A 15,230-nucleotide genomic window follows, 5' to 3' on the forward strand; every position below is an offset into this window, starting at 1 on the left:
TCATTCCGAATAGAAAGAGGTCTATATCGACACTGCCACTTCATGAGACCTGATTATAAAGCCATCATTTTGAGACGCTGAGTCTCCATATCCGAGCTCTATAAATCCATGAGCGACTGTTGCGTCTGATGAAAATGAAAATCATTGATGGGAGCGCCATTGGATGGATGATTCACGGAGTTTGCATTCGTGTTGCCGCACCATTTTACACATCAAGAACCTGAATTATATTCCCTAATAATGTTTTCACACTACTTCTTAATGCCCACCCCTGGTTTGTGTGTGAGTAGGATACTCAAAATCCTGTAAGTCATCCGTTGCATTCTCTGCTTTTGGTAACTTGGATTGGGTTTACTCTCCGTTGGATTCTTTGGATCAGGTTGAAATATTTACATCCTCTATCCTTTTCCAGTTTAATCACTTTCCATAAATATAGATCCGCACTTTTCGTTCGGCAAAAGATGCGTCAGATTCCTCACCCTTGCGTTATCAGTTTATGTTGCAAGCATTGAGAATAATGCCATTTATTTGAAGTTCCAGCGTTTGAAATCCGTAAAGAGCATTGGAAACTACCTCAACTATCGGCCATCACGTCCTCACGCGTACGTGACTTCTTTGTCTTTGGTTTGGCGAAATGCTTTCGATTGCTACCTTCTTTGGAAGCCTTTGTCCATCCGTGATTCAGTCACAACGCCCACACAAGGTCCTATAGTGAAAGGAATGTCTCGGTCTCGAAGGTTTTTCTTACAAATTCTCTTTTTTTGTATCTTTTGTGGGGCCATAAATTGAAGTAATTACTACTTTTGGTGACTCTGAGAACGCTTCTGTTCTCGGAAGTGTTAATGCGTTAATTTTCGACCATCAATGACTTTCTGATCGATATTAGTCGATGAAAATCGCAGGCAGTATAGATGTAAAAAATATATTCAAATGCCAGAGTATAGGTAATTAGGAAATCATTTACAGTTAGTGATGTATTCAGAAAATAAAATTTATCTCTGTAAAGAGGCTTACTTTATATGGTTAGCACGACTCGATGTTGACTTCTGTTGACCCGGTCATAAAATATCAGTATTTGAGTATATAGACTGATGAGAGTCATATCAGTATTCAGCCAGTAGCGAGACTACAACATTTCCCCCAAGTATCAATTATTTTATAGTTTTAGCAAGTACTGCTGGTAACAGAAATAATAATTTCATTTAAGTGTATAAGTTCTAAACACAAATTAAGACTGCCTCAAATTCCAGCCGTCACATTCTCGCACAAATGTGACTTATTTTTCTTCGTAATCAAGGTAAAATCGAATATCAGTTTGATTATAGTATGGAATGTTTACTGTTTAATGTATTCATTGTAATAAAAGTATTCCACAACTTAGCCTATTAAATGAAAAAGTAAAGCAGACATTATTTGTTTACCATTTCATTGAATGTCAGTGTGGAGGTCGTAAAGTCTAAGTTGTTGAATACGTCAGTTATTAAAAGAAAATGGCTCAAAAGAATTTTAAAGTGATCAAACGGTTTCATAACTTGGTTTTAATAGCAAGCTACTCGGAATATCATTTAAACTGTAATATGAGGCACAAAAGTCTCCATATCTCTATTAGTATAACCTTAAGTTTTATCAGTAACTTTTCTGTTGAAAGGCAGTGAATTCATTAATTTTATTAGTTGCTAACCAGTGGTGCGCTGGAAATAAAAATGGCTCTCCTGTTTATGTAATATACCATTCCTTAACAGTATGTTATGTATGTATATCCTCTTACTTTCTTAATTTTCAAGGCTTTTGGCTAAGGCTATGCGTACATATCGAATTAAAATATCTGCCACTATTTAACTTGGCTCGACATTTATATTTAAAGACAAGACCACCCCTCCAAATCTGTAGGGATCGCGATAATGCTGTTATTGATGATTTTGAGCATACAATACGTACTTCTACCTCCAATTGATGGCTCAATGAGTTTCTGTTACAGGTGCTGCTGATATACCCTGTCTCAAGTCTTGCTTATGTTTTATATGAAGTTACCCATTGATTCACTTAATCCAAGATGTATTGTGCATATTGTTATCCAGTTTCTAAACCTTTACAACTGCTATGGTTTGGATCGTTATGTTGGGCACATTTTATTGGAGAGGAAATAAGTAGGGGTTTGCTAGATTTTACATGTGCGATTAATAATTTCAAACGAACTTCGATTGAAAATTCCATGATTTTGAGCCCTTTTTGATTCAGGTAAGTTTAACTATATTACTGCGGCGAACTTAATGTGGGTTCAGCATTTCAAGCGGTTTTGGCATTTCACCACATCTAACCTAAGGCCGTATTTGAATATAACCAAAATAATGGTTATATTCAAATACGAAGAAATAGTGGCTGGAATTTCCAGTCCGATATCGTGTAGCTCACTAAAATTCTTTTTGAAAATCTTTTAGGCTTACTTTCAGGTGCTTGGTAAATAGGCCGTGATTGAAGAAATATTCTGAAAATATGCTTTACATACTGATGAAGTGGTGGGTATAGAGTGTGCGTCTGCGATCTAGCGGTAACATCTCTTCTGCCATCCTTGTAAGGAAAGAAAATTTTACTCCTACACTTCCTATAATAAAACCCGAGACTAGTGAGACGGGTTTGCCAGCATTAAGCACCCGGTTATGGAACGGCGAGATGGGATGATATGAGCGGAATAATAGCATGAGGACGGGGAAGTATCTGTAGGGAGTGTGGCGTGCGGACGTATTAGGGAGGAGGGGTTAGTATTGACAAGAGATGATTTCTCCTTCCTCGTCCCTCATAAAGAGATGAATTCCCCATCGCTCGAACTTCCCCATCCTCCCCAACCCACCTCAACTTGGGGGTCGTGAGGGTTTTTGTGTGAGGGGGAGGGAAAGTGGGAGGAACGGAATGGAGAACAGGGCGAGGGAATGGTGGGGGGAGGAGGGGGAGACGGAGCTCACCCAGACCACAGCTGGGATCGCGGTCTAACTCGAACTTCACTCCGGAGGGTTACGCCCGATCTGGGAATCAGAATGGTTGGCTTGGGCGGGTTTATGTGTACCCATGCCCTTTATGCGCAGGGCATTGCCGGGCGAGAGTGTAACAGCCTGGGTGAGAGAGGGGGATGTGAGACTGGGGGGAGAGGGGCAGAGGGAGATGTGCTCGCATAAGAGAGAAAGAAAGAGGGTGGTAATATTCGTAGCTGCTTGGAGAGAATGGGAGGGGTGATTGGGGAAGAAGTCATAACGGAAGAGTAACGAAGATACTAAAATTGTTTCTCTGTTTCAAAATTAATTGAATGAAGAGAGTATATGCTGAAAAATTGCAAATTAGTGAAATGCGTAAAAAAATCTAAACGTTTTTAGAAATTCAGTACAGCATTTCATAAATTTCACCCCCGTATTTAATTCTACCTTCAATTTTATGTTTCCATTTGCATATAAAAAATGACGGGGACTGCTGAAAATTAAACTTTAATGGATGAATTACTTGAAAGATTTGTGAGAAAAGACTAAATGCAAACTTGAATTTTTTTAGTGAATTTCACCAATTCGAGATGCTCGGATAGTTTTAGCTCAATTATCCACCATACATAGCTGCAGCTGTTGTCATAATAAGCCTAACTGAATCAAAAAGTGTTTATTAGTTGGAATTAATTAATTAAATCTAAGGATATCAGCCACACTTAGCATATGATTTACCTGAAATTTGTCGTCGAATGAAATTGCATGAGTATTAGGCTATAATGTGAGATTTCACGGTTTTCATATAAGCATAGCGTTTTTTGTAATACAAAACCGGCAATATCATCTTATCTGTAATAAAAATGAAATGAATACTAATGCTTATGAGTTCTTTTATTAAGAGATTAATATATTTAGATATATTTTATTGGAGGCTATTTATAGCTATAATTTAATAGGAGAAAGAGGGATGAGAAAGCTGTTGAAATCATCGTTACAAGATATTGCCCTTTGATTATCTTTAATTATTTTTAGCCATTGATTCCACTCGAATTTGAATGATAAAATATGTTCAATGAACTAACGTGTTTTGGATATAATATCAGATACGTATTTTTTACGAATTTTATGGATAAAGTTCATGTTTTTTGCAGATCATTTGATTTTCATCCTATCACAGTCGTTTATGTTAAATTTATTTGTTTGGTAAAATTAAGATCATTCGCATATAGAAAACAAAGATGTAAATTTCATAACCCATGTGGGCGAAATAATCATATTCCTTAAGTATTGTCAGCATCTACGTAATTATACTATTTTAACTTCCCAGAACAGTATACGTCAGTAGAATACGGCGAAAAAGATGGTGTTGTGAAGGCCGATAATGGTATTGAATAGCGAGTTTACCTCAAGTCAAGAACAATTCAAGTTTTCAGTTTATTTTTTAGATGGAATAAAATCTAACTAAGCGGTTAAATACCAGTAAACTGTTACCTATTTTTGTAAAGATGTATTTCCTGCTTTAAAAAGATAAATACAATTGATTATTGCATAATATCAAAGTTTGGGTAATTCCACTCTCTATGGCAAGAGAAATAATTGTTTCGGCCATCTCGGATCCTCCGATACTGAACGAACTTAGGAATAGGAGAGCGTTGCTGAAAATGGGTGAATGAAGGAGACAGGGCGATAAACTAACGAAAGAGGAAATGAAGATGAGAGAATGAGAGGTAGGCGGTGAATAGCTGGAAGATCATCGTAGATGGCCACCGGGGGTTGGGGCGGATGCCACGGGGAGAGGAGAGAATTGAAGGGCAATGTTGTTTCCCTCCAGTGTGCATGAGGAAAGGGGGGTTGGGGGAGAGCTATGGAGGGGATTTATAGGGAAACTCACGTGTACACACGATACGTGTGATACGCATTTTGGGGGAATGGGAGAGAGGATGCTTTAATGTCTTTATTACCACCCTCATTCTGCTGCCCACGCCTCATGCTCTATGGGTTTTCAATTCTGGGGAGGCAATCACTGCATCGGTCTGTTATTTTTTCCCCCACGTAGCAGCCCCCCGTATATCTGCGTTGACTACCTCCGCAATGCATTGCCCAGGCGGTGTTTCGTGAATTGTGTGCGTTCTCCCTGATGAAGGGTTCGTCGCATGGGGGTAATTAAGTGGCCTCCCAGAGTGACTGCACCGAACTGGTGTTATCGTGCTCCTCCCTCTGATTACTTGTCTCATTGGCCAAAGTTTGAGCTCCAGAGGAAGGCGGCTTTATTACTATTGCGTAAACGAATGAGTGCCAGTCCGTTGGGAGTAATATGAGTGAATGCGTGAGGCTCAGTTTATCAGGAATTAATTTCTTTCATGGGAATAAAAGATCCACTTACATACTCGTCATTGAGATCTATTTAACTTGCACTTTGAGTTCATGCTCACAACCTGCCCAGATTTTGTTTGGGAAATTTGAATTCTCATTATAACCATCAACTCTTTGCATTTGTGAGCAAATAATTTCTCTCAAATGATGTTTTTCTCAGTAATTATGATTTAAAAAATTTCCCAATCATTATAATAATCACTTTCGGGTTTTATTCACTCTTCTGGTATTAATTAGTGCAAAATCTGGCTGTTCGCGCTCTAAGATTCCTCAGGATTAGTAAAGGGATAAAAATTGCAAATGAGAATTACGTGCATCAAACAAAGGGCCTCAACTCAGTTAAGAAATAGTAAGAAACTGACCACCAAAGTTGAATTTAGTATTATTTAGTAATATACTATCGATTATTATCAAAATTATTGTAATCTTTCATTATTTATGATGAACAGGGACGTTTGTCCTTCGTATATTCGCACTAATTATGTAGCTTAAAATATAAGTATCCGGTTAAATACTTCACAAATGTATGAAAATAAATTTTTATACTATTATTACTTGATAAGCATATATATTCTAGACCTGCTAGTAATAGTACCATTGTTGTTTAGGAATTTATTCTTGCTGAGATTTTCGGAAATAAATTTTTAAAGATCGTGAAGCTAATGAAGGTTCTAGTCCAGCTGCTGTTTATCCTATTATTAACGCAAGTGATATCAAGTCATGTTTGGCATAATGATTACGAACCATACATGACACGGCAGAAAACACTGATAGTATAAATAACTATGTTCGGTACGCGTAGTAGTTTTTCTCTGAATTTACATATATGATTATGCGTATTTTAGGTTGACTACATTACTTCTACATGGTACCCTGCAAACCACCGCTATGTTGTTTGGCACGGGGTGATTTAACACCAGGCATGCCTCACCAAAAATTAAGTTGTCTTAATTTAAGTTAAAATGCACATTTTTTTGAAATAATTCAAATAATATAGATCATGGTACCTATAGGTACATGTGCTACGGCAATATACTTCCCTAAGTATACGAGAGGAACTGTTAGTAACGAGAATGACAATAACTTGAATAATTGAGATAATGACAACATAATAGGCTACTTAGAATAAAAAAAGAAAAAAATCTTTAAACGCGGTCTGATACAGTTATTCTGATCCCTTTTCGTTCGTGGGAAAAATGGCATCGTAATCTATCTGTTCTACATCAGATCTCCCTGATGGCATTGTTATGATCGCTCCCACTGTAGTACGAGAGACCTCCCTCCAATTTATACCAGAGATTTAATCTTTAAGTTAACCTTTGCTCTGAGTGATTCCCAACCTAGTTCCTCTTGTGATCTTGATATGTAACTCAGTTGATCATAACGTAGTTTTACAAATCTCACTCCTCTACGCGGCACGCAATCTAATTCGGCAATCAATCCAACTTCATGAGGATCTCATATACTAGCAGCATATTCTAATTCTGAGGCCCAGCTAGCGAAAAATAAAATTTCTCTTCACCTTCTAGTCACATTTCCCCAAGAACCTTGTAATAAATTCTAATTTTTTGCTAGCTTGCATGCATAATCCCCGTAATGTTTCACCAAGGGGAGGTAGGGTGTAAGGGTAACGCCTTTGCATTTAATCGAAACTAAAATATTTATTTCGGTATATTTAATGCAGTAGCGTTCGGAGCGAACTTGCCTATTCATAAAATCATATAATACACTACACGCTGTTAAGGTTGATTTCGATGGCAAACTGTCGCACCAACATTTTATCGCAAAATTCATCTGGTAAAGCTACTTTATCCTTAGGACCGCGGATATCTGTATCTGTGCAACCCTACGTCTTCGACAAATAAGCATGTCTAATTATTATTAACCACGGACCTCTAGGCAAGCGTACGCTAGGGGTTGTTGCAGTTCCTTCATTTAAATCATTAATTTTTTCAGCAATTTTTATTAAGATTATATAAATGGAACTAATACCCCCGGTGTGGGCAGGGGCTAGTGTAAACGCATGGGATTTCATCGTTCGCGGATTAGTCAAGAGCGCAGTCTCAGGAATGACGAGGGTGTCCCGTGCTCCTCCGAGCCAGAGAGCGTGCATTCCTCTCAAGTTCGCTCCCGTATTACTTCCCTACCGCCCATTTTCCGCAGTCTCCCTTCCCCCGTTCTTCACGCCACTTTTGTTCCATCCTCTCCCTCTACGCTCTGCCCTCCCGTAAATCTCTAAAGGGAGTGACGTCAGACAGACCCGTCTCCCGTTCCCGAGGGAGAAAGACCTCTCCCTGTCCCTCCTCCTCACTCCTTATACTTCGCCGCCATCCTTTCTCCTGTCGTTTCTCCGTCCCCTCGCTTCCCCACGCCTTTCTCTCCGCATGTTCAAACGCTCATACACCGCGTGGCTATGCCTCTGCGCGGGGCGATGGCCATCTCGACTCAAATTTGCATATTTCTCCTCTCCGTCGCGGGGATCGAACCCCGCCCTTTTCCCACCTTCCAACCATTCCAGCACCCGTATCCACACCTCCCTCGGGTTGATTACCAAGCGGCTTGGAGGGGGCGAGTGGAAGAATCTAGGATGCAAGACATCATCCGGGGCCAGAGAAAACACGGACACCCCGAGTACATTTGCGGTAATGAACCAAAAGACAGGATTTTAGCACCTGTAATGGTGCTTCCTAGCGTCGGGGAGTGCCAGGGTTGGATAAAATTAGCTGTCTGAGATTGATTTAATGGAGCAATAATGCAATAAAATTTGGGGACAAAAATACTCGTATTAGGCAACTTTACATAATCTTTGATTGGTCATTGGTTCTGAAGTGTGATAACATAGGGTGACTATTTATGCATTCAGGATTAATATTACCAGTTGCTGTTACATGCATAATCTATATTGATTTACGGATTTTATGTCCTTTGAGTGAAGTCAGTATTATGGGCCTTAAAAAAGACTATTATTTTATTATTGTAGTTAAAACATTTTTATAGAGTATAAAACATTACTTATTATCTGGAATTGATATCAAGTTAGCTTTGTATCATGTGAACGGTTAACGTATCCATCCAATTTAGTTGAATTATATTTCGATTACGTTTATCGATAGCAAAATTTCGTATGGCGTTGTAAAACGGAAATGGTTTTCACAGCACTCTGCGGCCGGAAAATAATTATTCTCTGAAGAGATACGCGAGCGAATTTAATTTGCAGATTATTTACCAAAACACAAATGTGTATAATGTAATCCTTCATGAGGGATTTGGTAATGCATGTTTTAATGACGAAATGTCACTTAATCTAATTATAAAGCAATATAAGCTCAAATAATTCCCACGATATATATTTGCATCACCGACAGGGAACAAATTGCATTCCAGTTTATTTCGGAGTATGAAAACATTCATGGTGCCGTGGAATTCCCGATTTCGCAACAATGCCGGAACTTCGTGCGAAAAATGCCGAAATAATCCATCTTTCCACCTGATAGATAGTGGTTGATATGTGTGGGTGGACGTAATCGTTGGCGTGCATGTGTGTGTATGTATGTGCAGCAACAGAGTGTCATAGAGTTCCGTCGGTAGGTCGCTAGTGGACGACGCGTATGGCGAGGTTGGAGGTGGACACTGCTGGGATGGGGGGGGGTGTTAGGTGGTACGGGGGTGTGGGTGGGGCCGAAGGGATGGGAATGATGTGGCGGGGGAGCGGTGGACGATGGGCGGCGTGTCATTGGGGCAGAAAGAATGGGGAAGTGGGAGTGTCAGTACACTTCCGGTGAATTTGTCACTTCCTGCCCAGAGATTAATTCGTCCTCATCCCCCGGCCCTCGATCACCCAACCCATCAACCCAACTCTCTCCTCTTCTTGCTCCTCTTAACTCTTTCTAGTTCTATCAATCAAGTTCTTCCATACATAGTCCGCCACGCCCCCCACGTCTCCCCAATTGATGCTCTTACTTTTTTTTTCTTGAATTTTGTATTGAGTCATCGTCGCATTCACATTTGTGGATTTTTTCACATCACAAATTGAGGCATAACTGCTAGTCCACGTGCTTTCATACCTACTGCGTAGTAGTCAGTGAGGCGCAGTTTCAATCGCTCAGCGCATTCGATGTTTGTAGTAATAGCTTACTACCTATTAAAAGATTTTTAAATTCGCCTTTCTTAAATGGGTTTTCTGAGGGTACTTGACAGGGGGTCCATTTGATCATTCACACATTTGTACATGCATATACATACTTGCCGTGAGTTAAAGCATTTTCGCCATAATCTTAAAGTATTGGTATTGTAGCCGACCTCATGAAATATTTATTAGGAATGCTAATGTTTTCCCTCTGTCCTTTAGCTCTAAGTTTTATTGCAGTGAATATTTAAACTAATCATTTGATTCATATTCGTATTATCACCTATGGAACAACTGATGCGGCGGTATTTTAATGTACTTTTGTACGTTATTCAAAGCAAACATAACCTCAGTCATCGTTAATAGTCAAGGGACATATCTAACTCAGCTTAGTGAGAGTAGAGGTGTACATGGTGGCGTAGTGATATAAAATGTTTCATTCACTTCCCATATCAAATCAAATCAATTAAAGTTACCTTCAGAAGATATCTTATTTGTTTCACGAGACCTGAAAAATTCATAACTTTCCATGGGCCATCCGTCATCTGCTTCTCGTGTTCTCAGTTCCTTCCCTTTATTGTTTGATTTTAGCATTCAGTCATCGACATTTTTACCTATCCTAGTTTTTCCTAGTTATTCTAAAATTATGAATATTGAAATCCTAAACCAAATAACTGTATAATTCCATTTAACATGCCTGGCGTTACTTTTATTGGAACAGGACTCCCGACACTTATTCCGAGTTATCTTATTCGATGTCGTATTATTTTTAATGGAAGCCATAGTATCAAGCGATTTTTTTCATTTAGGACCTTATTCCATCAGCCAATTTCCATTTAAGCTGGCACACTTAAGTCTTGAAATCTCCATCCACGAAGCCGGCAATTAGAAATTTTGTAGCTATTTTTCGTATTTTATATTTTTTCATTAATATACATTTCATAATAAAATATGGAGTGGAGTAATGTGGAGTGCTTCACTGCATCAGTCGCAATCAGTTGCAATATATAGTTTCAGTCATTTAATTACGTTAAGTATTGGAAGAAACAGTGTCGTTTTTGTCAATACAAAATTTAGACGTGGAGAAAAATAGAAATACTGTCTGCGCGGGAATGTCCCACAGTATTTAAAAAAAAGTGCAAAGCACTGTGTACGTATGTACACACATACACGTGTGTGTGTATATATATATATGTATGTATATGTAAAATAGGAAATATAGGAAATCAAAAATCTCTAGGCTGTAGAGGCATATAAAGTCTTGCATTCCTACTTAGAGCGATGATCGTATCGAAAATAAAAATAGTGAGAGAAATTTAGTCGGTGGCCAGTGGATTTCAAGTGCATCAGGAATTCAATCGCGAATGGGGAGACTTTACCTGCCGGTGGGCATCGCGACTAAACTGATGAAAAAGCCGCTAATCGTCATTCATCCCCTAAAACACTTCCGATCCGCCCAGTCCTACTCATTTCGCCAAATCCGTTTACTTTCCATCTCGTCCCATCGAAAAATCTCCGGTTTCGTATCAGCAGGAAAAAAAAGGAGCTAGCCGGATGTTGAGCGAGAGAGGGAGGTGAGAGAGAGAGAGAGAGAAAGAAAGGAACAGTTTGGTAGAGATATCCATCCTCGCAGTTTTGTTGCCACCTCTAAAACCGCCATTCTGGGCGTATCCAGCTCTCGCACCCCAGATTTACCGTATATTTCACGGCGAGAGCGTGAAAACGGACAAAAACGCGAATCGGATAAAAATTCACTGCTAACGGGAGAGAAAACAACTCCGAAAACTGCCCTCAAGGGGGAGGGGGAGAGTGTGGGAGGATGGCAGGGAAGGTTTGGTGCGGGGACTGTATATGTGTGTGATTTTTTTTGTTGCGAGGGAGGAGAGCGGCGGGGAAGGTAGGGAACGTATGTGTGTGGGGGGTGAGGGAGTTACAATGAGGGTAAAGGCTGGAGTAGGAGGAGGGGAAAAACTAAATGAAAAAAACTGAGAGGAGAACGACAAAAGCAAAAACGACCGGTCCACTCCCCCTCTCGCGGGAGGGATGGGGAACGGGAAGGGTTAAACAAAAAAATTTGCACGGAGCGCACACTTTTGTGAAAAATACGAAAGAACGGCGGAGGGAAAAAAATGAAAAACGGAATCACAGCGCTGCTCCTTCATTGGTACCCTGGGCTTGATTGATTGTTTGATCAACTGATTGGTCAAACGCTTCATTAGTGCGGGTGGGTGGGAGGAGCGATGAGGGGGGTGGAGGGTGCATGGGAGGGAGGCGGGTTACGAAGTCCTCCGCCATGTGCGATAGGTTATAGGGCCGAGGCCTCCTCTCCGCGTGACGCTGGAGTGAGCCGGGGGGAGAGGGGTGTCAGGGCCGGAAAAGTAGGGTGGAAATGTGGGAGGAAGCAGAGTTTGTCCCTCTCTCTACTTTTTAGTTCCTCTACCTTCGCTACCTCCTCCCCTCGTCTCATGGGCCCTCTCATCCCCGTACTAACCCATCCATTTTTTTCGCGTGGTGTATCTTTTTCTCTCTCTCTGTCTCTCTATCGCTCACCCCACCCCTTAGCTGTTCTGTACTTTTAAATTTTTTTCCCTTTCGGCCGTGCATTCGTCATTGGGTGTAAATAACGCTGAGCAGCGAGAATTTGCATATGTGTTCCGCCACGCCAAACAACATCCCCCTCGTGCCGTTTTCTGTGTGTGCGTATGGTAAATCTGCGCAGTGTAACTCTCCACCCCATACGTTTTTTGAGGGAAGGAGGGGGGGAGGGGGAGGTTGGGATGGGCGAGAGACGGGGTGTCCACCAGGGAGCCAGGGGTCCGGTCGGTGGTCGAAAAAAAAAGGAAGTGGGCGTTTATATGTGCATGTATATGAATGCGATGAGGACATGCATATGCAGGGAATGGCCCCTTAATTCAGTGCCACGGGCATGATGATGGCGCCGGCTGGCTTCGCTTTAGATTTTACTCACAATTAGAGTCGCTGGCCCGTGATTCTTCATTTCCTACTGGACCACCCATTTCCATAGAGGTTTTTTCCGTGCCTCTAACCAAAGGGGATATTTATCGATGCATAAAATTTTCTTCCTCTACCAGCGTGTGGTCTCGTTTTTTTTTAATATTTCCTTTTGTACTATCAATTTTATAGAGGTCACATTGATTGTTACAAAATTTTCAGCAAAATAAATGCATTTACAATTATCTTATCTCTTATTTAAAATGGTTTCGGAATTTTTGTTCAAACTGTGAAATACTGAGCGCTTTTGCTAATATCACACTGAAATATAATGTATTTTTATTTCCTTCAAAGAGTTACAATGTTGTAATTTTGCGAGGGAAATTGTGATTGTTTCAATTTAAAGGGCATCATCGCTTTTGCAGTTTCCATAATTGTTTTAGTGAGTGTGATTATAGTCTTTAAACGTTTTTAAATGGTTCGACTTTGCTCATACCCTAAGTAAATCCTTTACTGACGTTATTCCAAATCCTTCAAAAAAACTGCCAGAAATAAAGTGTGAGGCACCCTGATCTGTGGTTGGCTCTGCACGTGAACGTATGCTTAGTCAGCATTCCATTCCTCTGTTCAAGCAGTACGCACTTCATTTTCCAACATGCGTAATCGAACAAACAGTTCCGTAATCTTTTGTTCGGGTTTACGGATCTCAATAGCACTAACTAAAGCTAATTTTCTGCGTTAAAGAGTCATATAATTTACAGTCATCGTTTATGAAGGAATATACTGAATTTTTTAAAATATATATTAAACGAAATTATATATTATCGTACGAACCTAAAATAGTGATGCATAGCTAGTTTTCGCTGAAGTTTTAGTACATTTATTGCCGCATTATTAGTTATTGTAAGCATAGCATTGAAGAACACTGTTCAGGTAAGGGAAATTTGTGTAAAGTTATTTGTCATGGACGCTAAAATTACACAGTGGTGGTTCCTGCTATCAACAATCCTGCGAATCTATAAAACATGGTTTTCAACCGTTTCCATTTCTGAAGTTCATCATCTTCGAAACCGCTTTTCTTTCAACAATATTCTTTTCCCTTTCATACCGGTGACCAACAGTAACATAGAACTGTTGCAGAATAGAGATAGCCTACATTTTAAAAATTTTAGTTTAAAACTTCGTCATTCATGAAGAAAGTCTTTTTTAAAGATCATAAAAAAGTGGTCAAGCCATCCCTGTAATATCTACCCGCTGGGAATTGTGCTTTATGGCTCTTATAATCTTACTCGATTCAAAAGTAATTTTGACTTTTTTTCACAGGATATTTATATTTTATTCAATTGCTTGGGCGAAAGAATGAATAAAATCGCTCTTTACGTGGCTCCTTTCATTTTTTCTTTCGTCTTTTCCCAATGTCTCTCCTCCTCAAGAAAACGTATGGTCCTGAGCCGCCTGTTCACCGCCTCGAACTCCAGCAATGCGTTTACAGTATCCTTGGGATGGTCATTCTCTATACGGTCTTCTGCCCATCTCAATGAATCACCTGTGCCGTCGACCAAACCCAATCATTAACATTTTTCCCTCGCGAGCTTATTTACATTTTCGCTGAAATTTCCTCTACTTTGTTGCCAGTTCTTCTTTTATCTTCGAATTTGATCTCAGCTGGATTTGTCCTCTTTTTACCTCGGTGATGTTTTTTCACTTTCATTTCGAGCTATCGAAATGAATTCACAAAGTAGATCAATAATACTAACGATAAATATCCATTCAAATGAAATGGTTTGGAAGATAATATTTCGCCGTTTCTCTTTGCATAGTTTTCTTTACGTTTAAAAAGTTACTTTGAAGGTATTGCCTGGCGTTGAGAATATTAAGGTATCTCGTAAGTATTACGCTAAACTTGGAGTTGGAAACCTGAATCACATTCGTAAGCTTTCTCAAGAATGCTTAAAATGGGGAATAAAAACCAAGGGGCCGTAATTTATGTATGAAATCTAAAAGATGATTATACTCAACTGCTTCAGACTGCACGTCGAGTCTTGAATATTCATATTAAATCGTAGATAAAATAATGCTTTTCCAGAAATTCTATTCACAGATACTTCACAGTGTTGATGCCAATAAACATGTGGAAAAAAGTTATTATATCTGTGTTTCAATATGAATAAATAGGTCATCCTACGTCACGTTTTATTTTAGATTTTCAAAGAGGTACATTTAGTTGAAATGATAGCTGAACTTCAAAGTATATGTTAGAGTTAATACAATTTGTTTTACCCTTTGTTCAACGATTGTAGACATAACAATTTAAGTGTGGATAATAGCATTTAAGCAATGTATTATCTTTCATTTTACAACTAATTTGATGCGCAAATTTAGTACTCATATTAATGATATAATAAAATACGAATCTTGCGTTAACATTTATTATTATTAGGTAGTGAAACTTGTAATTACAATAATATACCAGGAATAGTTGAAATTAATAAGATTTCAACTCTTGAGTGACGATGTCGACTCCGAGTACACAAAAGAGGGTGTTCCCGATACCGCTTAGTCACACTTTAGCGACCTTATGCAAATACAAGGGATACGGTTTGACGGAAACAATTCAACATTATCTTACCTGTTTACGCAGTGAAGTTACTTTAGTCATCATGAAAATGATAATATTTAGCATTGGGAATGATGCATAGTGCAATAGACAAACTTTGTCAAGAATGTTCCAAATATTATTATGAAATTGTGATAAAACTAATCAATGCAATACTTATTGTCAAGCGCTTTATCAACCTATTGGTTATTAAGAA

This window comes from Hetaerina americana, unplaced genomic scaffold (assembly GCF_022747635.1).
Source record: "Hetaerina americana unplaced genomic scaffold, ioHetAmer1.1.p SCAF_5, whole genome shotgun sequence".
Classification (NCBI taxonomy): domain Eukaryota; kingdom Metazoa; phylum Arthropoda; class Insecta; order Odonata; family Calopterygidae; genus Hetaerina; species Hetaerina americana.